Consider the following 22,560-nt stretch of genomic DNA (forward strand, 5'->3'; position numbering starts at 1 on the left):
TTTTTTTTTTTAAACAATGCCGTGGGTTGCTGTTTTCAAAGGCCTCTCTGTCTTCTCTGATGAAGACATCTCTCATGTAATTATGGAAGCTGCAGCTGTTTCCACTGACAAGCTCTCAAAGTCCTGGGCTCACTAACCTGTGACAGCCGTAATATCCAATTGCAGGTGACGGAATATTCTAGTTCTGCTCATTTCCTTTGAGGCCCAGAAAAGCTCATGACAACAGGAGTACCATGAAAGGACCCATAATATTACCTTTATTTTCAGCTTCTTCTAAGTCCTTCTCGTTTGCCAAGAGAATTTCTTCTCTCTGATCAGGTAACAAGTCAGCAAGACGATAATCAATCTCCGCTCTCTGAAAGAGAAAAGTTTCTGAACTGCATCCTTATATGAAGTCCGTGGTGTTTGACATCTGGCTCACTTCAGCTCACTTCTACTGACACATCTTCTCGCCGTCTTGACTCCCTGGATGCTTGGAGCCAGCTGATTTTTTCCAGGACCCATTTGTGTTATAAACCTGTATTTTAAGGCTTGCCACGTGTTCCCAACCTTAAAGAGTGAGCACATACTGTTCTCTCACCTGCTCAGGCTGCAGAGCTGCCAGGGTCCTGCCACCAGCTCGAGCCCTTTCACCCTGCTGCTCTGCTGGAGGGCCTGCCAAAACAAACAAACAAACAAACAAAACACAACCACAAGACACGCAGACAAAGGTTACAGCCCATGTGGGAGGAAACGAACGCTAACCTTTCATCTTCCAACTCTTTACTCAAAGCAGGAAAACAGGTACGGTCCTAATAGACATATCAAAGAAATTCACTGTATGCCAGAACAGGAAAATCTGTATCAGATACCAAAATGCTGCCACGGTCCCCGAGCACAGCCCTTTTCAAGGCATCACGGAGATTCAGCAAGATCATCCAGGTCATAGGGGACAAACAAGCTCGTATCAAAGCTGCACACAGCTTGTATCAAAAAGACTTGACAAAGAGCAAAAGAATACAAGGACGGCTAAATCTCAGGGCGTAGGAGAAAACTGAAAACAGGGAGGCATCCTTTGAAAAAGTTTAATTAGACAACTAACGAAAAGAGAAAAGATTGCAAAACAACACGGGAATGTACAAACAGCGCTGGAAGCCAAAAGCGGCCTGAGTAACAGCTTGCAGAATAGCTGCTCTCTCCACGCCTCTCCCTGTGCACACTGAAGGGTTCCTACGGAAGAAAGGTTTTCTTCTTGGCGTGGATATCAAAGAACCTGTCTCAAACTGAAACGATACAGAACAAGTTTTGAAACAGAAGCAGAAGTAACAAGTCAAAAGGCTCACGCAGCATTTCACTAAGGAGTTCTCAAGTAGCTCACGGATAAGCTACGTTTTCATTTTTAACTCTCTTGAAATTGTCTGTAGGACAGATGACTTGAAATGTGACTAATAGGCCCGGACTTCTATTTCAGAAGCGTCCTACAGAAATTGCCAGAGCAGGAATTCCCACGTTAAGGAAAATAACAGGAGGTAAGAAAAGAACTAGCGGACACTTGATTAAGAAGACTTAATTAAGGAGCGTTAAAACAGCTTTTTAAAGCGAGGTCATACTTTATAAAGTAGAGCGTATTTTCGTGTTCTTCGAAAAAAAGTGACACACGCGAGGAGATAAGAGTTCATTTTAAAAAGGTACCTGAGTATTTCAAGCGTGTTTTGGAAGACAGAAGACAAAAGAAAGAATGGGAGTAACCACGTTCCATGGTAGAGGAAGGGTCGCAGTAAGATTTCACCTTTACTTTTGCTGTTCACCATATTTGTAATTGTCTGAGACGTGGGGTTACAAGATGAAAAGCTTTATAGCTGATACAAATTTATTGCAGTAGGACAAAGTGAAAAGCGCTGATATCGCACTTTTTCCCAGAAAGGAACTTCTCGGAAAAGGAGCTAAGTTTCCTGGTGGACGCCAACTTGAACACGAAACAGCAATGTGCCTTTGCTGCAAAAGCAGCTGAGGGTATCCTGGGTGGCATTAGGCAAAGTATTGCCAGCAGGTCAAGAAAGGCGATCCTCCGCCTCTGCTCAGGAACGGTGAGGCCGCACCTGGAGTGCTGGGCCTGGGCCTCCCAGTACAGGAGGGACCTGGACACACTGCAAAGAGTCCAACGGAGGGCCACGAGGACGGTAAGGGACTGAAGCACCTTTCCTATGAGGACAGGCTGGGAGAGCTGGGACCGTTCGGCCTGGAGAAGAGGAGGCTTGGAGGGGATCTCATCGATGTCTGTAAATACACGAAGGGAGGGTGGAAGGAAGACAAAGCCAGACTTTTCTAACTGGTACCCAAGGAACAAAAAAGGAGGCAACAGACACAGGCCGAAACATAGGATGTTCCCCTCCTGTGGTTTCCTGAACATCAGTAAATACTTTTTCGCTGTGAGGGTGACTGAGCACTAGCGTAGGCTGCCCAGGGAGGTCGTGGAGTCACGGTCTTTGTGAGGTTTCAAAACCTGTCTGGACGTGGTCCTGGAAAACCAGATCTGGGTGGCTCTGCTTGAGCAGGGGTGTTGGACCGGGTGACCTCTGGAGGTCCTTCCGACCTCAACCAGCCTGTGATTCCTTTGCAGCCGCTATGCAACCAAATAGCAAGCACAATTCAAAGCAGATAAACGTGAAGAAATGCAGAGGCAAAAGGGGAAATCAGGCCTCGGTACTGCACATAATCCTATGAAAACATCACCCCAATGCTCATCAGCGTCGAAGAGCAACTTACACGTTTAAGCTTTTGGAAAAGGCCTAGGAAAGGCAACAAGAAACATCACCAGTCTGATCAAAACTCAAAGTTAGCCTTGCTATCTCATAAACTGAAGGTTCATTTGCATCTTGGATGCTACACAGAATTTTATTTTTGCCTATCTTAAAAAGGTCACAGTAGAATAAAAACAGTTTCAGCCAAGAGAAACAGGGATCGCCAAACTTTTGGAACAGTTTCTATCATTTTTGTTGTTTTTTTTCCTGAGGCAGTCATTTCAACTAGAATTAACCATGAAATCCATCTGAAACAGCTGGAAGAAACTGTGGTTATGAAAAGCCAACCTCCTCCTTCCTTCTCGGGGCCTACAATATGGACCAAAGTCCAGAAGCCACCGAAGGAAACACGTCTGGAGATGATAAAAAGAGTACGTGATTTTGTTGATGGCCTGGTGTGAAACTGTACCTACCACCTTCCTCTTTCTAGAAAAGTACCTTCAGCATCAACAGGTGACAGACTTCACGGCAGCACAGCTCACAAGACTAGACCGGTATCAACCACACGTCTGGGAGACAGAAAAGCTAGCAAGCTCCAGGTATCTGGAAAGCAATATCCAGGACATGTAAAGTACCCATAAATCACTGAAAGACAGGATCCACTGCCGGAAGAAGCAAACGATTGTAGAATAGCGTTCGGCTTATATGCAGGGAAAGACTATGTATTTAGAATCAGGAGCGTTACTCATGACTATATACAATTCCGAGGAGCTAGCCGAAGTACCGTAGCGTCCACACGGAAGGGCGTGCCTTCCAGTCCTTTTACCGGCTTTGTTGCCCTCCTCTGTACGCTTTCAGGGATCTTAACGTTCTTTTTATATCGTAGAGCCCAGAATCGCACACAATATTGAAGGAGAGACTTCGCCAACGCTAAATACAGTGGGAGAATCACCTCTTTTGACCAGCTGGCTACGCTGTGTTTAATATATCCCAAAATGCTAGACGATAACCCGTGCTTCTGAATCCTTTAGCTATCTTCCCAGGGCCCTGAAATTTATTTTGATTGAACGCAGACTTCTTGCTGCAACTTTGTTGGTACCCACGTGAAAGAGCAGGAGTAGGGAATAATCTGAAGTTTGAACTAAGCTCGTAAGCTCGCTAGCAACGTCCCTGATCCAAGCCCCAGGCAGGTAGAAAAGCTCTCGGTAAAGATGGTCTGGTCTGCAGATGGGAGCCTCTGTTCCCTTCAGAAGGCAGTCACCTGTGACTATAACCTGGCACTATTTCTTCACAACGCTGGCCTTGATCTCTCGATCACTCTACAATTCCACGAAAGGAATTGCCTCCCAAGTCGTTCTTGACTGACCACAACTAGCGTTCCGGAAAGCCCTGCAAGCACTTGTTCATTACTTCTAGGATAATTCTTAAAGCTGAAGCGGGACAAAGTTTTGTCCACAAAGGCCTTCGGGGAGACTTCTGAAAGGAAAACCAGGCCAAACCAAAAAACTAGGAACAGCAAGCGGCGTGTACGTCGGTTTTGCTAACAGAGTAACACTAACGTACTAGGAATTTCCACGTTCTTTGCCCTCTACCTTGAAAGTGTCACCCAATTCTGTCAGTGTTCACCATCAGCTTCTTTTTTTTTTTTTTTTTTTAAATTTCCACATGGACATCTGAGAAAAACATTTCGAGTCCCCGTCATCGAGGGAGGAGAGGAGAGGAAAAAAAAAGAAAAAGAGAGGGGGGTGGGGAAGAAGCACAGCCATTCCTTTCTTCAGTAATGTGAGCAAAAAGCTCAGGCGCTCGGCAACAACAGAATCATAGAATATCCTGAGTTGGAAGGGACCACCGAGGATCATCGTTAAGGACCACCGAGTCAAACAACGTGCTTTGAAAGACAAAACGCAGAAGAACCTGCACGTTATTTAATCTCAGCTGTAGAGTCACGTGTATTTGTACCCGCTCATTCCTTCACCTGCCAGTTTATTGTGCTACAGACGTTACAGAACACACAAACTGCAAGGTTACTACTACCTTTTGTAACCGATGCGACCTTTGGTAGGGCTAGCCGTCTAAGAGAGCCACCAAAATCCCCTTCACGCCCGGATTTCACCCGGAGGTCGCTGCGACTTACCCGGACAGCTGGGACAGACGGGCTGCTCTTTCTCCTGGGAAACCTGCGACTGCAGCACGCCAGCTGCAGCTTTCCTCCCTTCAGCTGCCGCGCCACCTTCGCTCGGCGACAAACCCCGCGGGGGTCCCAGCGGCGGGGAGCTGCTTCTGCCCTGGTGAGCCGCAGGGAAAGGAGAGAGCCGGCCGTCAGCGCGCGGGGGGAGGAAAACCTCCGAGGCGCAGCCCGACGATCGAGCGCAGCGAGGACCCGCGCCCGGCCGCCGCAGCCCCCACCCCTCCCGGCCCGACGCTCCGGGGAAGCGCCCCCGAAGGCTCTCGCTCGCCTCACCGCCGGCAGCCGCGCTCGCAGCCAGCGGCAACCTGCGCCTCCCGGCGCGCACGGCCCGGCCCCGGCCCCGGCTCGGGGAAAGACCGGCCGCGCGCCACAGAACTACAGCTCCCAGCATGCCGCGGGACGGAGCAGTCCATCCGCCCCAGAGGGGAGTCGGCCAAGCGCACGCAGCCGCCCCCCCCCCCCCGCCGCCCTCTCTGCGCCCGCCCGCCCCCCCCCCCCGCGCCGCTTCGCCCCCCTCTCCCCCAGCCCTCCGAAGCCCCGCGCAGTGCAGACCCCGCCGCACGCCCGCTCCGCTCCGGCGCCGCCCCCGCCCCGCACAAGGGCCGTTTCCGCAGAAGCCGCCGACCGCGTGGCGCCCCAACCGCCCGCCGCTTCGCCCCCTCCCGGCCCGGCCCGGCCCGGGGCGGCGCCGACCACCAACCTCGTTGCGGCACCGCGCCGCGGCGGCCCGGCCCGGCCCGACAGCTTCCGCCCATAGTGCCGGCAAGCCCTGCACGGCACCTCCGCCCTGCGTTCCTCCGAGCCAATCACGGAGCATTTCCGCCCTGAGTTAAGGCTAGCCGTGACGCCACTTCCGCCCTCACTGTCCAGCCAATCACGGCGCCGCTTCCCTGTGGGAAGGCGACCCTGAGGCTGCCGCCGTGCTGCCTTTTTTTTTATTATTTTATTTTTTTTTTAAAGAAGGCGCGGGTGTTCTTGGTCCTCTCTCGTCAAGTCTGTCTGCGAGAAACATCTCAAATAATTTTCTTGACACGCAATCTTCTCTGAGGCTATTTTATTCGCGGTTGCAGTGGCGGGCGTCCTGCCGATCAGGAGCGCATTGCAGTAAGCACAGCATCAACTTTTATTCCCTGTTCCCCGACGCCCGATCCCCTCCCCTGTATGTACCATGTATGTACAATCTTACTTCTTTTTCAACCCTTTAATTTCTCCCTTCTTATTTCCTTTTTTTTTTTTCCCCTTTCTTATGTTTCAGGAACCTGTGATCTTTGTTTTACCGTGCCCACGCTGCTCAACCTGTTTTTCCTCAAGCTTCTGCCTTATTTCGGAACAGTGAGGCCGCCTACTGTCCGCTTACCCACGTGGCGTTTCTCCTCATTATGACTGCACAACTACCTCGGAATACAGAAAATTAGTTCTCTACTGCAAAAACACAACTTAGTTTCTCACAGTTCCCTCCTCTCCTTTCCTTACTCCTACTGTTGTTTTTGCACCTCTTCACGTACCGCGCTCTTGAGTTTCTCCAACGTTAAGGCGCAATAGTCTTCTTCGGATGTCACGGGGGATGGGAGGCGTACAACGCCATTATTTTTACAATACCAACAAATAGTTGTTTGAGCCAATTCTGTTCAGGTAACCACGAAGTTAGTTTCTCCCAAATGTTTCTAAATGCCCAGGAACTGTCACATTGAGCTACTCTATGTAGGATCTTCCCCCCCCCCCCACGCCCCCCCAGTATACCTTTTTTTCCCCCCAAATATCAGTCAAATCCGTCCCGTTTGATCTACATCTATACAGCAACTAGCATTAATTACAGTGCACGCTCCTCCTTATGAGGTTATTAATGAATCTAATACTATTCGATTCTACGGTGCTATTTTTGCAAACTTATCAAACTTATTTTCTAGTTCTTCAGTTATAGCGGAGATATTTGCAATAGCTTTTTCTAATTCACCCACCCCTCACCGAGGTAAAAACCACCTTGCAAAGCTGTGAAATACTAGAGAATTTTACTAGAGAATTGTCTGGAGTCCGCTTAATCCTGCGTGTGGTCTCAAGGGGCCTTTGGCTTTGTGGGTCTTCAATAATAGTCACGTTTGGAATTACTGCCTCCAGGGTGCAAGCTCCCTTCCATCCCAGGGGCAACACCTTCCTGGCTTTATTGCCACGTAGCCAGTACCACCTCTCGCCATTTGGGACAGGCCATCCAGGTGCAGGATTCTCACGTCGCATCTGGCACGCGCTATGTATATTAGCGCTCCTGTGGCTACCATATTTGGTGCAGCGTGGATTATTCCCTGCGTGGATAATTCCACACCCAGGGTCAGTACTATCGCCCCCTGAGTTTCTATCACTGTTGTTTAAAAGGCACCTTCGATAACGCGGTATATTGTAGCCAGGATTACGCGCAGGGAGTGTGAGAAACACTCCGTAGCCAGTAGCTTAGGCTCAGGCGAGGATCTCAGTGAAGTAGTAATTTATTCGCGATCGCAATGGCACGCGTCCCACAAGCAGGAGCGCGCCTACTAGTCACACAGTACGGTTTGTGTACTTTCTTTCTCGACGACCGGGACCCTCCCGTGTTTCCCCACTGACTGGGTATTCCGGGTTCACAACCTATCCGACGCTTCACAGACACTACGTGGCCTTCAGTTGCCGGCCTGTTCAATTTCAAATTTCTTTTGACTTTTTTACTGTTTGAAGCGGTAATGTTTCTTCACTGATCTGACTTGACGCCGTGATTTTCACCTAGCTGCTCTGAGGGGTCCGGTTGTCTGCATTTTACAAGGTTGTCCGTTAAGCTTTCTTATCACTGCGAGCCTATCTCAACACCGCATTCCTTCCCTCTAAACAACGTAACTCTGCAAAAACAACATTTTTATTCCCACAATTCCCCCCTTTTCTTCTTTATAAATTGTTGATTTTTGCAAAACTTTTCTCTGCGGTGTAATTTGGTAGATCTCTTCCTCTTCTTCACCTTCTTTGCTTTCCATCCCCTCTAATATCATCGCCTTACGTGAGTAAGGTGGTGGCTCCACGGTCATTTGTTTCAACAGCGCAGTTTCAGTGAGCCGCTGTACCAGTCCTTTTACACAACAGATAATGCAACAACCAAGGGCCGTCAAAACTCCTGCTGCTACGATCAAGGATGCAGATACGGACGCCAGGGTCCCTTTCCATGTAGCCAACCAAAACTGCGAACATCCCGTGACGGAAGGGCCCAGTCCTAATTACTCTGCCAATTCACCGGCAGGCGCCGGAAGCCCCTGCAACGCCCCGCTTGCTGCGCCACCCTCCGCGCCACTACTGCCGGCCATTGGAGCGCAGCGGCGCTCACTCACCCTCGCACACACGCACCCCCTCCCACGCCCACCACCCCGACCTCACGGCCGCTGCTCCACCGCCCGCCCCCGCCCTCCCGGGGCTCAACCCGCCGCCCTCGCCCACTCTCGGGCGCTCCGCTCGCAGCCGCGACCCCCGAACGCCCCGCCGCCGCGTCGCCGGGGCCTCCCAGCGGCCCCTTCGGGCCCCCGCGCGCCCGATTCGCTCGGCCCCGCGCGGAATTTGCATGCCCCGCCCCCGGCACCGCCTCTCCCTCCCCGCGGCTCGCCGGCCGCCTGCCCCGCCCACCGAGCCCCTGCGCCCGACCTCCGCTCCGCGCTGATTGGCGCAGCTCGGCCTCCTCTGGGCGTTCGCCCCGCCCCTTCGCCCGCCCGCCCGCCCTCCCCTCCCCTCCGGCGTGATTTGCATGCCCCGCCCCTCTCCCCGGAGCCGCGCCGCCGCCCGCCGCCTCATTGGCCGGGGCCCCGGGCCGCCCGCCCCGGCGGCACCGAGCAGCGCCGCGGGACCTGCGCGCGGCCGGCCGGGCCGGGCCGCTCTCGTCGGCAAGGAAGGCCCGGGCGGCCGGCCGGGCGCGGCAGAAGGGGGAGCGGAGCCGCCGCACGAGGAGGGGCTGCGAGCGCTGAGCGCGCTCGGGCCGGAGGGGAGACGCTTTGTCTGCTCCGGGAGCCGGGAGGAGACGCGACCGGGACGGCGACCCGAGCTGGCCGCGAAGGGGCGTCCGGAACTGGGAAGGACGGCCGGGGGGCGGCTGCTGCTCAGGAACCGGCCGGGCAACCGGACACGCGCGCGGCGGTAGCTTTGCGTGTGCGTACACGCTGTTGTCGTTACTTTCTCTTAATTTGCTGTCCTATTAAACTGTCTTTATCTCAACGCGCACGCTTTACCCACCCCACCCCCGCTTCTCCCGCCTTTCCCGGAGCGGGGGGACTGGAGGAACGGGGCGAGGAAACGGCTGCGCGGCGCTGAGCTGAGCTGTGCGGCAGGTTGAAGCTCGGCAGCCGGAGAGGCTCCCGCTGCCCCGGCATCGCGGCCAGACCCCGTCGCCTTCCCCTCCCCCGACAGCTGAAGCTGTTCTGTGTTATGTAGCCCCGCTACATAACCTGCTCCCGTAAAGCTGGCAAGCGCCGTGTGCTCGGGGTGCGCGCTACTCCGTGCCCGGGGCGGCACCGGCACCGCGCCTCGGCGGCCCGACCCGGCCGCTGCCGCCCATAGTGCCGGCAAGCCCTGCACGGCACCTCCGCCCTGGGTTCCTCCGAGCCAATCACGGAGCGTTTCCGCCCTGAGTGAAGGCTAGCCGTGACGCCGCTTCCGCCCTGGGTTCCCAGCCAATCCCGGAATGCTCCCGCCCTCACTGACGGCTCGCTCGGACACCGCATCCGCCCTCACGGTCCAGCCAATCACGGAGCCGTTTTGGCCCTCGGTGAGGGCACGCCCTGACGTCACTTCCGCCCCCGGTTCCCTCCCACGTAACGGGTCTCAAGGCAGTTCGTTCCCTTTCAACAATAACGGAGCGCGGCTGTGCTTCAGAACGATTGCATTTCTTGAAATCTCTAGGAAGCAGTCCGTGAAATGTGATCTCGGACCCTCGCCTTTTAAGCATCAGAGGCAAACGTGCTATCTGTAGATGCTCCTTAGAAGCTAAACTGTCAGTCTGCAATTGTTTTACCTTTACTGCAACTCAGGACCGCACTCGGAGCGCTGACTCAATGCCGTGTGTGCTGTCTCCAGCTAGCTGTCAGGCACACGCTGCTCCACGGAGAAGTCAAATTTCCTCTGAAATTGCTTACCCAAACCAGTATGGGACGCAATAGGAAACCAGGGAGGAAGCAACCTCTCCTCTGCACTCAGAGTCCGTCCTGCCGTCAGCTACAGCATGGGACAGAAACCGTATTATTCAGATGCGGAGGTATCAAAGATGATCCTCTGAAGTCGCATCGGAGAACTTGAGGCTGGGGGCTGGCAGGAAGAAAAGTAACTAACAAGACAAGCCATCCTAAGTCTGTAAAAAAAAAAATAGAAAAAAGGAAAAAATAGAAATAGAAAAAAAATAGAAAAAAAAGAAAAAGGTCGGGGGGTGGGAAGCCAGTAAGAATCAGCCTGATAAAAGGTTTACAAATGAGATGAAGAAGAAGAGGAGAAGGGGAGAGATTGTCTATGCAAGGCAAGAGACCCAGGAGGCAAAGGCTGAAGTCTAGGCAGGCAGACTAGAATGTGACGAGGAAACATGCTGGCTTTCTATGAAGAACAGAGCTAGCAGCAAGGAAGTAATAATGCCAGACGAGGGAGACTAGTGCCTTTTCCTTTCACGTGAACATACTCCCTTCACTAGAGCATACTCCCCTTCAGTATGAAACGAGGACCAACGCTCACAAAATTCAGTTATAAAATAGGAAGCTGCCCTTTGGCAGTCTCTTTCTAAGTGCCCATACCCATCACTTGCTCCTCAAACACTTGCTCATATGTTAGAGAAATGCTCAATCAGTCTTGCTAAAAATACTAGCAGTGAGAGCCTAGACTCATCGCTCCACAAGCGAGTGAAAGCAATCATTCTGCCTCGGTGCAAACATGCAGTATCAGTATGGGACAGACCACTCACAGCCTAGAGCTTCTACTTTCTGTGCTAATTTTTTTTTAGCATATATTCTTAACAGTTGCGATTTGCTATTAGCAATCTATATCAAACATTTGATGTTTAATGGTAGCCTGCAACTCAGCTGCGTTCGGCATGGACAGGAAAGTGCTCATTGGTAGGAACCTCATAAATTGCAAGTTAAGCAGGGAACCTACGTTATAAGACACGTGCAGAAACCGCAGCACCTGAACGTAAGCTAACTCCTTCTCTACGCTGGGTATCAAAAACCAACCGTGAATAACTCTCGACATTGCAGAAGCAAGTCCCAAGAATGTGCCCGTAGAAAAAAAAAAATTGGGATGGCAACAGAATTCATTTCAGAAGAGTCTTTTGAGGCAAGACTTCTTGCAGCCTTCCAGTAACTCACCAACAGAAATACACTTTTGTTATCAAAGATCTCTCTGCATTACAGTTTGCGACGTGCCAGTTTCACACATTTTCTAACCCAAGACCAGCTTCTCGATGCACCCCTCGAACGCAAGAGAACGGATTTAGTCTATGCTGCCTGAACTGTACTTTCCTCAGTCAGAAGGTAATATGGTTCGTTCCGGAAAGCATCATTTTTCAGTAACAACCTTCCCCACAGGGGCCAAACATTACGTTAACCAGCCCAGGAGATACTCATGCTATTTCATACATGACGATAACAGGGCAGATACTTGCTATATTCAATTCCTAAAGCGAGCCTCCTTTGGCAAAAGAAAACGCTATTTATTTATTTATTTAGATTTTTTTTTTTTTTAAACAATGCCGTGGGTTGCTGCTTTCAAAGGCCTCTCTGTCTTCTCTGATGAAGACATCTCTCATGTAATTATGGAAGCTGCAGCTGTTTCCACTGACAAGCTCTCAAAGTCCTGGGCTCACTAACCTGTGACAGCCGTAATATCCAATTGCAGGTGACGGAATATTCTAGTTCTGCTCATTTCCTTTGAGGCCCAGAAAAGCTCATGACAACAGGAGTACCATGAAAGGACCCATAATATTACCTTTATTTTCAGCTTCTTCTAAGTCCTTCTCGTTTGCCAAGAGAATTTCTTCTCTCTGATCAGGTAACAAGTCAGCAAGACGATAATCAATCTCCGCTCTCTGAAAGAGAAAAGTTTCTGAACTGCATCCTTATATGAAGTCCGTGGTGTTTGACATCTGGCTCACTTCAGCTCATTTCTACTGACACATCTTCTCGCTGTCTTGACTCCCTGGATGCTTGGAGCCAGCTGATTTTTTCCAGGACCCATTTGTGTTATAAACCTGTATTTTAAGGCTTGCCACGTGTTCCCAACCTTAAAGAGTGAGCACATACTGTTCTCTCACCTGCTCAGGCTGCAGAGCTGCCAGGGTCCTGCCACCAGCTCGAGACCTTTCACCCTGCTGCTCTGCTGGAGGGCCTGCCAAAACAAACAAACAAACAAAACACAACCACAAGACACGCAGACAAAGGTTACAGCCCATGTGGGAGGAAACGAACGCTAACCTTTCATCTTCCAACTCTTTACTCAAAGCAGGAAAACAGGTACGGTCCTAATAGACATATCAAAGAAATTCACTGTATGCCAGAACAGGAAAATCTGTATCAGATACCAAAATGCTGCCACGGTCCCCGAGCACAGCCCTTTTCAAGGCATCACGGAGATTCAGCAAGATCATCCAGGTCATAGTGGACAAACAAGCTCGTATCAAAGCTGCACACAGCTTGTATCAAAGAGACTTGACAAAGAGCAAAAGAATACAAGGACGGCTAAATCTCAGGAGAGATTTAGGAGAAAACTGAAAACAAGGAGGCATCCTCTGAAAAAGTTTAATTAGACAACTAACGAAAAGAGAAAAGATTGCAAAACAACACGGGAATGTACAAACAGCGCTGGAAGCCAAAAGCGGCCTGAGTAACAGCTTGCAGAATAGCTGCTCTCTCCACGCCTCTCCCTGTGCACACTGAAGGGTTCCTACGGAAGAAAGGTTTTCTTCTTGGCGTGGATATCAAAGAACCTGTCTCAAACTGAAACGATACAGAACAAGTTTTGAAACAGAAGCAGAAGTAACAAGTCAAAAGGCTCACGCAGCATTTCACTAAGGAGTTCTCAAGTAGCTCACGGATAAGCTACGTTTTCATTTTTAACTCTCTTGAAATTGTCTGTAGGGCAGATGACTTGAAATGTGACTAATAGGCCCGGACTTCTATTTCAGAAGCGTCCTACAGAAATTGCCAGAGCAGGAATTCCCACGTTAAGGAAAATAACAGGAGGTAAGAAAAGAACTAGCGGACACTTGATTAAGAAGACTTAATTAAGGAGCGTTAAAACAGCTTTTTAAAGCGAGGTCATACTTTATAAAGTAGAGCGTATTTTCGTGTTCTTCGAAAAAAAGTGACACACGCGAGGAGATAAGAGTTCATTTTAAAAAGGTACCTGAGTATTTCAAGCGTGTTTTGGAAGACAGAAGACAAAAGAAAGAATGGGAGTAACCACGTTCCATGGTAGAGGAAGGGTCGCAGTAAGATTTCACCTTTACTTTTGCTGTTCACCATACTTGTAATCGTCTGAGACGTGGGGTTACAAGATGAAAAGCTTTATAGCTGATACAAATTTATTGCAGTAGGACAAAGTGAAAAGCGCTGATATCGCACTTTTTCCCAGAAAGGAACTTCTCGGAAAAGGAGCTAAGTTTCCTGGTGGACGCCAACTTGAACACGAAACAGCAATGTGCCTTTGCTGCAAAAGCAGCTGAGGGTATCCTGGGTGGCATTAGGCAAAGTATTGCCAGCAGGTCAAGAAAGGCGATCCTCCGCCTCTGCTCAGGAACGGTGAGGCCGCACCTGGAGTGCTGGGCCTGGGCCTCCCAGTACAGGAGGGACCTGGACACACTGCAAAGAGTCCAACGGAGGGCCACGAGGACGGTAAGGGACTGAAGCACCTTTCCTATGAGGACAGGCTGGGAGAGCTGGGACCGTTCGGCCTGGAGAAGAGGAGGCTTGGAGGGGATCTCATCGATGTCTGTAAATACACGAAGGGAGGGTGGAAGGAAGACAAAGCCAGACTTTTCTAACTGGTACCCAAGGAACAAAAAAGGAGGCAACAGACACAGGCCGAAACATAGGATGTTCCCCTCCTGTGGTTTCCTGAACATCAGTAAATACTTTTTCGCTGTGAGGGTGACTGAGCACTAGCGTAGGCTGCCCAGGGAGGTCGTGGAGTCACGGTCTTTGTGAGGTTTCAAAACCTGTCTGGACGTGGTCCTGGAAAACCAGATCTGGGTGGCTCTGCTTGAGCAGGGGTGTTGGACCGGGTGACCTCTGGAGGTCCTTCCGACCTCAACCAGCCTGTGATTCCTTTGCAGCCGCTATGCAACCAAATAGCAAGCACAATTCAAAGCAGATAAACGTGAAGAAATGCAGAGGCAAAAGGGGAAATCAGGCCTCGGTACTGCACATAATCCTATGAAAACATCACCCCAATGCTCATCAGCGTCGAAGAGCAACTTACACGTTTAAGCTTTTGGAAAAGGCCTAGGAAAGGCAACAAGAAACATCACCAGTCTAATCAAAACTCAAAGTTAGCCTTGCTATCTCATAAACTGAAGGTTCATTTGCATCTTGGATGCTACACAGAATTTTATTTTTGCCTATCTTAAAAAGGTCACAGTAGAATAAAAACAGTTTCAGCCAAGAGAAACAGGGATCGCCAAACTTTTGGAACAGTTTCTATCATTTTTATTGTTTTTTTTCCTGAGGCAGTCATTTCAACTAGAATCAACCATGAAATCCATCTGAAACAGCTGGAAGAAACTGTGGTTATGAAAAGCCAACCTCCTCCTTCCTTCTCGGGGCCTACAATATGGACCAAAGTCCAGAAGCCACCGAAGGAAACACGTCTGGAGATGATAAAAAGAGTACGTGATTTTGTTGATGTCCTGGTGTGAAACTGTACCTACCACCTTCCTCTTTCTAGAAAAGTACCTTCAGCATCAACAGGTGACAGACTTCACGGCAGCACAGCTCACAAGACTAGACCACTATCAGCCACACGTCTGGGAGACAGAAAAGCTAGCAAGCTCCAGGTATCTGGAAAGCAATATCCAGGACATGTAAAGTACCCATAAATCACTGAAAGACAGAATCCACTGCCGGAAGAAGCAAACGATTGTAGAATAGCGTTCGGCTTATATGCAGGGAAAGACTATGTATTTAGAATCAGGAGTGTTACTCATGACTATATACAATTCCGAGGAGCTAGCCGAAGTACCGTAGCGTCCACACAGGGCGTGCCTTCCAGTCCTTTTACCGGCTTTGTTGCCCTCCTCTGTACGCTTTCAGGGATCTTAACGTTCTTTTTATATTGTAGAGCCCAGAATCGCACACAATATTGAAGGAGAGGCTTCGCCAACGCTAAATACAGTGGGAGAATCACCTCTTTTGACCAGCTGGCTACGCTGTGTTTAATATATCCCAAAATGCTAGACGATAACCCGTGCTTCTGAATCCTTTAGCTATCTTCCCAGGGCCCTGAAATTTATTTTGATTGAACGCAGACTTCTTGCTGCAACTTTGTTGGTACCCACGTGAAAGAGCAGGAGTAGGGAATAATCTGAAGTTTGAACTAAGCTCGTAAGCTCGCTAGCAACGTCCCTGATCCAAGCCCCAGGCAGGTAGAAAAGCTCTCAGTAAAGATGGTCTGGTCTGCAGATGGGAGCCTCTGTTCCCTTCAGAAGGCAGTCACCTGTGACTATAACCTGGCACTATTTCTTCACAACGCTGGCCTTGATCTCTCGATCACTCTACAATTCCACGAAAGGAATTGCCTCCCAAGTCGTTCTTGACTGACCGCAACTAGCGTTCCATAAAGCCCTGCAAGCACTTGTTCATTGTTTCTAGGATAATTCTTAAAGCTGAAGCGGGACAAAGTTTTGTCCACAAAGGCCTTCGGGGAGACTTCTGAAAGGAAAACCAGGCCAAACCAAAAAACTAGGAACAGCAAGCGGCGTGTACGTCGGTTTTGCTAACAGAGTAACACTAACGTACTAGGAATTTCCACGTTCTTTGCCCTCTACCTTGAAAGTGTCACCCAATTCTGTCAGTGTTCACCATCAGCTTCTTTTTTTTTTTTTTTAAAAATTTCCACATGGACATCTGAGAAAAACATTTCGAGTCCCCGTCATCGAGGGAGGAGAGGAGAGGAAAAAAAAAGAAAAAGAGAGGGGGGTGGGGAAGAAGCACAGCCATTCCTTTCTTCAGTAATGTGAGCAAAAAGCTCAGGCGCTCGGCAACAACAGAATCATAGAATATCCTGAGTTGGAAGGGACCACCGAGGATCATCGTTAAGGACCACCGAGTCAAACAACGCGCTTTGAAAGACAAAACGCAGAAGAACCTGCACGTTATTTAATCTCAGCTGTAGAGTCACGTGTATTTGTACCCGCTCATTCCTTCACCTGCCAGTTTATTGTGCTACAGACGTTACAGAACACACAAACTGCAAGGTTACTACTACCTTTTGTAACCGATGCGACCTTTGGTAGGGCTAGCCGTCTAAGAGAGCCACCAAAATCCCCTTCACGCCTGGATTTCACCCGGAGGTCGCTGCGACTTACCCGGACAGCTGGGACAGACGGGCTGCTCTTTCTCCTGGGAAACCTGCGACTGCAGCACGCCAGCTGCAGCTTTCCTCCCTTCAGCTGCCGCGCCACCTTCGCTCGGCGACAAACCCCGCGGGGGTCCCAGCGGCGGGGAGCTGCTTCTGCCCTGGTGAGCCGCAGGGAAAGGAGAGAGCCGGCCGTCAGCGCGCGGGGGGAGGAAAACCTCCGAGGCGCAGCCCGACGATCGAGCGCAGCGAGGACCCGCGCCCGGCCGCCGCAGCCCCCACCCCTCCCGGCCCGACGCTCCGGGGAAGCGCCCCCGAAGGCTCTCGCTCGCCTCACCGCCGGCAGCCGCGCTCGCAGCCAGCGGCAACCTGCGCCTCCCGGCGCGCACGGCCCGGCCCCGGCCGCGGCCCCGGCTCGGGGAAAGACCGGCCGCGCGCCACAGAACTACAGCTCCCAGCATGCCGCGGGACGGAGCAGTCCATCCGCCCCAGAGGGGAGTCGGCCAAGCGCACGCAGCCGCCCCCCCCCCCCGCCGCCCTCTCTGCGCCCGCCCGCCCCCCCCCCCCGCGCCGCTTCGCCCCCCTCTCCCCCAGCCCTCCGAAGCCCCGCGCAGTGCAGACCCCGCCGCACGCCCGCTCCGCTCCGGCGCCGCCCCCGCCCCGCACAAGGGCCGTTTCCGCAGAAGCCGCCGACCGCGTGGCGCCCCAACCGCCCGCCGCTTCGCCCCCTCCCGGCCCGGCCCGGCCCGGGGCGGCGCCGACCACCAACCTCGTTGCGGCACCGCGCCGCGGCGGCCCGGCCCGACAGCTTCCGCCCATAGTGCCGGCAAGCCCTGCACGGCACCTCCGCCCTGGGTTCCTCCGAGCCAATCACGGAGCGTTTCCGCCCTGAGTTAAGGCTAGCCGTGACGCCACATCCGCCCTCGCGGTCCAGCCAATCACGGCGCCGCTTCCCTGTGGGAAGGCGACCCTGAGGCTGCCCCTGTGCTGCCTTTTTTTTTGTTTGTTTGTTTATTTTTTTTTTAAAGAAGGCGCGGGTGTTCTTGGTCCTCTCTCGTCAAGTCTGTCTGCGAGAAACATCTCAAATAATTTTCTTGACACGCGATCTTCTGTGAGGCTATTTTATTCGCGGTTGCAGTGGCGGGCGTCCTGCCGATCAGGAGCGCATTGCAGTAAGCACAGCATCAACTTTTAGTCCCTGTTCCCCGACACCTGATCCCCTCCCCTGTATGTACCATGTATGTACAATCTTACTTCTTTTTCAACCCTTTAATTTCTCCCTTCTTATTTCCTTTTTTTTTTTTTCCCTTTCTTATGTTTCAGGAACCTGTGATCTTTGTTTTACCGTGCCCACGCTGCTCAACCTGTTTTTCCTCAAGCTTCTGCCTTATTTCGGAACAGTGAGGCCGCCTACTGTCCGCTTACCCACGTGGTGTTTCTCCTCATTATGACTGCACAACTACCTCGGAATACAGAAAATTAGTTCTCTACTGCAAAAACACAACTTAGTTTCTCACAGTTCCCTCCTCTCCTTTCCTTACTCCTACTGTTGTTTTTGCACCTCTTCACGTACCGCGCTCTTGAGTTTCTCCAACGTTAAGGCGTAATAGTCTTCTTCGGATGTCACGGGGGATGGGAGGCGTACAACGCCATTATTTTTACAATACCAACAAATAGTTGTTTGAGCCAATTCTGTTCAGGTAACCACGAAGTTAGTTTCTCCCACATGTTTCTAAATGCCCAGGAACTGTCATCTTGAGCTACTCTATGTAGGATCTTTCCCCCCCCACGCCCCCCAGTATACCTTTTTTTCCCCCCAAATATCAGTCAAATTCGTCCCGTTTGATCTACATCTATACAGCAACTAGCATTAATTACAGTGCACGCTCCTCCTTATGAGGTTATTAATGAATCGAATACTATTCGATTCTACGGTACTATTTTTGCAAACTTATCAAACTTATTTTCTAGTTCTTCAGTTATAGCGGAGATATTTACAATAGCTTTTTCTAATTCACCCACCCCTCACCGAGGTAAAAACCACCTTGCAAAGCTGTGAAATACTAGAGAATTTTACTAGAGAATTGTCTGGAGTCCGCTTAATCCTGCGTGTGGTCTCAAGGGGGCTTTGGCTTTGTGGGTCTTCAATAATAGTCACGTTTGGAATTATTGCCTCCAGGGTGCAAGCTCCCTTCCATCCCAGGGGCAACACCTTCCTGGCTTTATTGCCACGTAGCCAGTACCACCTCTCGCCATTTGGGACAGGCCATCCAGGTGCAGGATTCTCACGTCGCATCTGGCACGCGCTATGTATATTAGCGTTCCTGTGGCTACCATATTTGGTGCAGCGTGGATTATTCCCTGCGTGGATAATTCCACACCCAGGGTCAGTACTATCGCCCCCTGAGTTTCTATCAATGTTGTTTAAAAGGCACCTTCGATAACACGGTATATTGTAGCCAGGATTACGCGCAGGGAGTGTGAGAAACACTCCGTAGCCAGTAGCTTAGGCTCAGGCGAGGATCTCAGTGAAGTAGTAATTTATTCGCGATCGCAATGGCACGCGTCCCACAAGCAGGAGCGCGCCTACTAGTCACACAGTACGGTTTATGTACTTTCTTTCTCGACGACCGGGACCCTCCCGTGTTTCCCCACTGACTGGGTATTCCAGGTTCACAACCTATCCGACGCTTCACAGACACTACGTGGCCTTCAGTTGCCGGCCTGTTCAATTTCAAATTTCTTTTGACTTTTTTACTGTTTGAAGCGGTAATGTTTCTTCACTGATCTGACTTGACGCCGTGATTTTCACCTAGCTGCTCTGAGGGGTCCGGTTGTCTGCATTTTACAAGGTTGTCCGTTAAGCTTTCTTATCACTGCGAGCCTATCTCAACACCGCATTCCTTCCCTCTAAACAACGTAACTCTGCAAAAACAACATTTTTATTCCCACAATTCCCCCCTTTTCTTCTTTATAAATTGTTGATTTTTGCAAAACTTTTCTCTGCGGTGTAATTTGGTAGATCTCTTCCTCTTCTTCACCTTCTTTGCTTTCCATCCCCTCTAATATCATCGCCTTACGTGAGTAAGGTGGTGGCTCCACGGTCATTTCTTTCGATAGTGCAGTTTCAGTGAGCCGCTGTACTAGTCCTTTTACACAGGGGATAATGCAACAACCAAGGGCCGTCAAAACTCCTGATACTACGATCAAGGACACAGATACAGACGCTAGGATCCCTTCCCATTTACCAAACCAAGATTCCGAACATCCCGCGAAGGAAGGGCCGGTTCCTAATTACTCTGCCAATTCACTGGCAAGGGCGGGAAGCCCTTGCAACGCTCTAGTTACTGTGCCATCTGGGGCAGTATTGTTGGGTATAAAAGTGCAACAATGGTTGCTCAGTATCACACACACACACACACCTCCTTTCTCCGCGATCAACATATCTAATGCTATTCTGTTTTCCCAAGCCATTTTGCTGGTGGCATCTAGTTGTTCAGCGATTTCTCTTATCACATCCCTTGTATGATTTATGAATATCTGCTGACTATAATAAATACTCTTATTGATTGTTACCCACCAGAACAGCGACTCAAACCCTGCAGCAATGTGATTCCTGGCTTTCTGTTCATCGGGAACTCCTCTAGGCACCCCAACAGAATCTATGTACACTCTATCATCAAATGACATTCCTGAGCCTCTTTTACTTCTTCTGTGTATTTGTGATGTTTCTCTTTCAAATGCCAGGGTGAAGGGTATAGCTAATTGAACAAGTGCAAAAGTGCCTCCCCAATTAGATGGTAGGGTGGACCATAAGATCTTCCCTCTGCAGTACCACCACAGATCTGCCCTGGGGATCTCAAGTCTTGAGCAGTTTCCCATCAGGTCCTTGGTAGCATTCAAGGTCCTTGTGCACAAGGCAAATTCTCCCAGATGCCGGGTAGCGCTCACACCCTGCCGTGAGAGGCAAGCTGCATGGTCACCTGTAGCTGTAGAGAATGCAGGGGGAACCCTGATATTGCTATCACGCAAGGAAGGGAACAGCAAAGAGAGAGACTTACAGGCCTCATTTCCCCAGGCAGTCTTTTCTTGGTACAATGCAATCATACATCGCATCCCCTGGGAATCCCTGGTCCACCCCAATGGGAAGGGCACTATCCGGGCAATCCGTCGTCCCGAGGCACAAGCATAGCAAGTGCTACGGTTGAGACTCTGGACAGCATATTTGACCCATTCTATCCAGGCATTCACATCCCCATACCCTGTTTCAATCTCAAATGTTTGAACTGCCACATTTCAAAGAGAGCCTCCTGTTTTCTCTCCTGTTTTCTCCTTGAGTTTCTCCCTTTCTCTGATGGCAATAGAGGATCGTTTCCATACAGCCGCTCTCAATCTGGCTGTTGGGTGTCTCCCAGTTACTTGTTCTCTCTGCTCAGTTGTCATTGGGCATTTAAATCTCCACAAGCTAACACCTCACAAGCATCAAACATGACAGATTGTGGTACATAACCCTCTGTCACATTCACCCCTATTTTGACGGGGTATCCCATCTTACTATTATCTGGTCATGCCTTTTCCAAGTTGCCAATTGACCAAGGCCTTCTCTGAGGCCTACAGTCACTAGAAACAAAATTAATAGTTGATTTTTCCCGGTCATTATTTTTAACCCTTAGGTTTCCAAATAATTACCAATACAAAGAGTAAGATATATGTACCCTACTACTAGAACAAAAACCCCTTGGGAGCACTTTGATTCGCTATAGGCCAGTCCTTTCTCTCAATCACAAGTCACACTCATTAGTTACCTGTGAAAATAAAAGGTTAGTTTACAACTGTAAGCTTTTATCCTGCTCACAGTCCACTACAAGATTTTTCTCTTCGATTTCAACTTCCAACAAGTCTTCTGTAGGAACAGCTTCCCAGGTACTAGGGTCGACGGATGCCTTCACTCGAGTATAGTGAGTCCAGCCTTTTTGTGCAGTTCTTACGGCTGTTTCAGTGGTTAGTAGTACTTGGAATAGTCCTTCCCATTCAGGCTGGAGTTTTGATTCTTTCCAGGTCCGAATCAGGACCCAATTTCCTGGTTGATGGTGGAGAATGGGGAATTCCAAAGGTGGGGTTTGAGCCAACAACCCACGGGTCCTGAGAGATGACAAAGAAGAGGACAACCCCAGAATACAGTTCTTAGGAAACTTCTCTTGTTTTGAATTGTGGTATCTCATCCCTTCTGCCCAGATAGGGGAATCCGAACAGCATCTCATACGGTGAAATTCCTATATCGTTTCTTGGTGCTGTTTGAACCTGGAGGAGTGCTAAAGGTAATCATTCTACCCAAGGAAGTTGGGTTTCTAACACTAACTTAGTTAATTGCTTCTTTAATGTCTGGTTCATTCACTCTACCTTCCCAGAAGAGGAGGGGTGCCAGGGGGTGTGAAAATTCCATTGAATCTCTAAGGCCTGCATTAGCCCTTGCAGTACTCGTGAAGCGAGATGACTTCCGTGACCTGAATCAATGTTTTCAACTATCCCATATCTAGGGACTATTTGCTCCAGTGATACCTTAGCCACCGTGTTCGCAGTGGCAGATACCGAGGGGAAAGCTTACACCCATCCGGTCAACTAGGACAAACAAGTACTTTAGTCTCCCTACTTTAGGTAACTCGGTAAAGTCTACCTGTATGCTTTGGAAAGGTCAAATCCCTGGCTCCCGTCCCCCTCTAGATGGGTTACGGATGACCTTTTTATTTACCTTTTGACATACGGTACATCCTCTGCATATTTGCTTCGCTACAGTGTATACTCCTACACAGACATACTTTCTTAGCACAACATCACACATTGCTTGCACCTCCCAGTGACTCTCTTGATGTAAAACAGTTAATATTTGCCTCATTGGTGCTTTATTCAGCATTTCTCTCCCATCAGGGAGTATCCATTTTCCCTCAGACTTCGTGGTGCCTGATTCCTTAAAAAAAAAAAAAAAATCTCTCAAAACTTTTTAATTCTTTCTTAGTTTTCAACAATTCCCTGAATCCTCTCTGGATTTATTCTTTGTTTTCCCTCAGACATTAGATGCCTTAAATACCTGACTTCTCCTTCTACATATTG

General features: G+C 50.1%; 3 long non-coding RNA genes across 3 annotated transcripts; 1 reads left to right on the forward strand and 2 right to left on the reverse strand.

The window, feature by feature from the left end:
- Positions 1-4,353: 4,353 nt before the first annotated feature.
- Positions 4,354-5,387, reverse strand: LOC308192751. Its single transcript, XR_013949107.1, has 2 exons — positions 5,182-5,387; positions 4,354-5,005 (listed from the first exon to the last, which is right to left on the reverse strand). It is a non-coding gene; the product is annotated as an uncharacterized lncRNA (long non-coding RNA).
- A 4,868-nt stretch (positions 5,388-10,255) lies between these two features.
- LOC308192750 lies at positions 10,256-17,003 on the reverse strand. Its single transcript, XR_013949106.1, has 2 exons — positions 12,194-17,003; positions 10,256-11,968 (listed from the first exon to the last, which is right to left on the reverse strand). It is a non-coding gene; the product is annotated as an uncharacterized lncRNA (long non-coding RNA).
- Positions 17,004-17,410: 407 nt separating this feature from the next.
- LOC308192754 lies at positions 17,411-20,057 on the forward strand. The gene is made up of 2 exons (XR_013949117.1): positions 17,411-17,624; positions 17,776-20,057. It is a non-coding gene; the product is annotated as an uncharacterized lncRNA (long non-coding RNA).
- Positions 20,058-22,560: the final 2,503 nt, after the last annotated feature.

The sequence above is a fragment of the Anser brachyrhynchus genome, assembly GCF_964034855.1.
Source record: "Anser brachyrhynchus genome assembly, chromosome: 3".
Taxonomy (NCBI): domain Eukaryota; kingdom Metazoa; phylum Chordata; class Aves; order Anseriformes; family Anatidae; genus Anser; species Anser brachyrhynchus.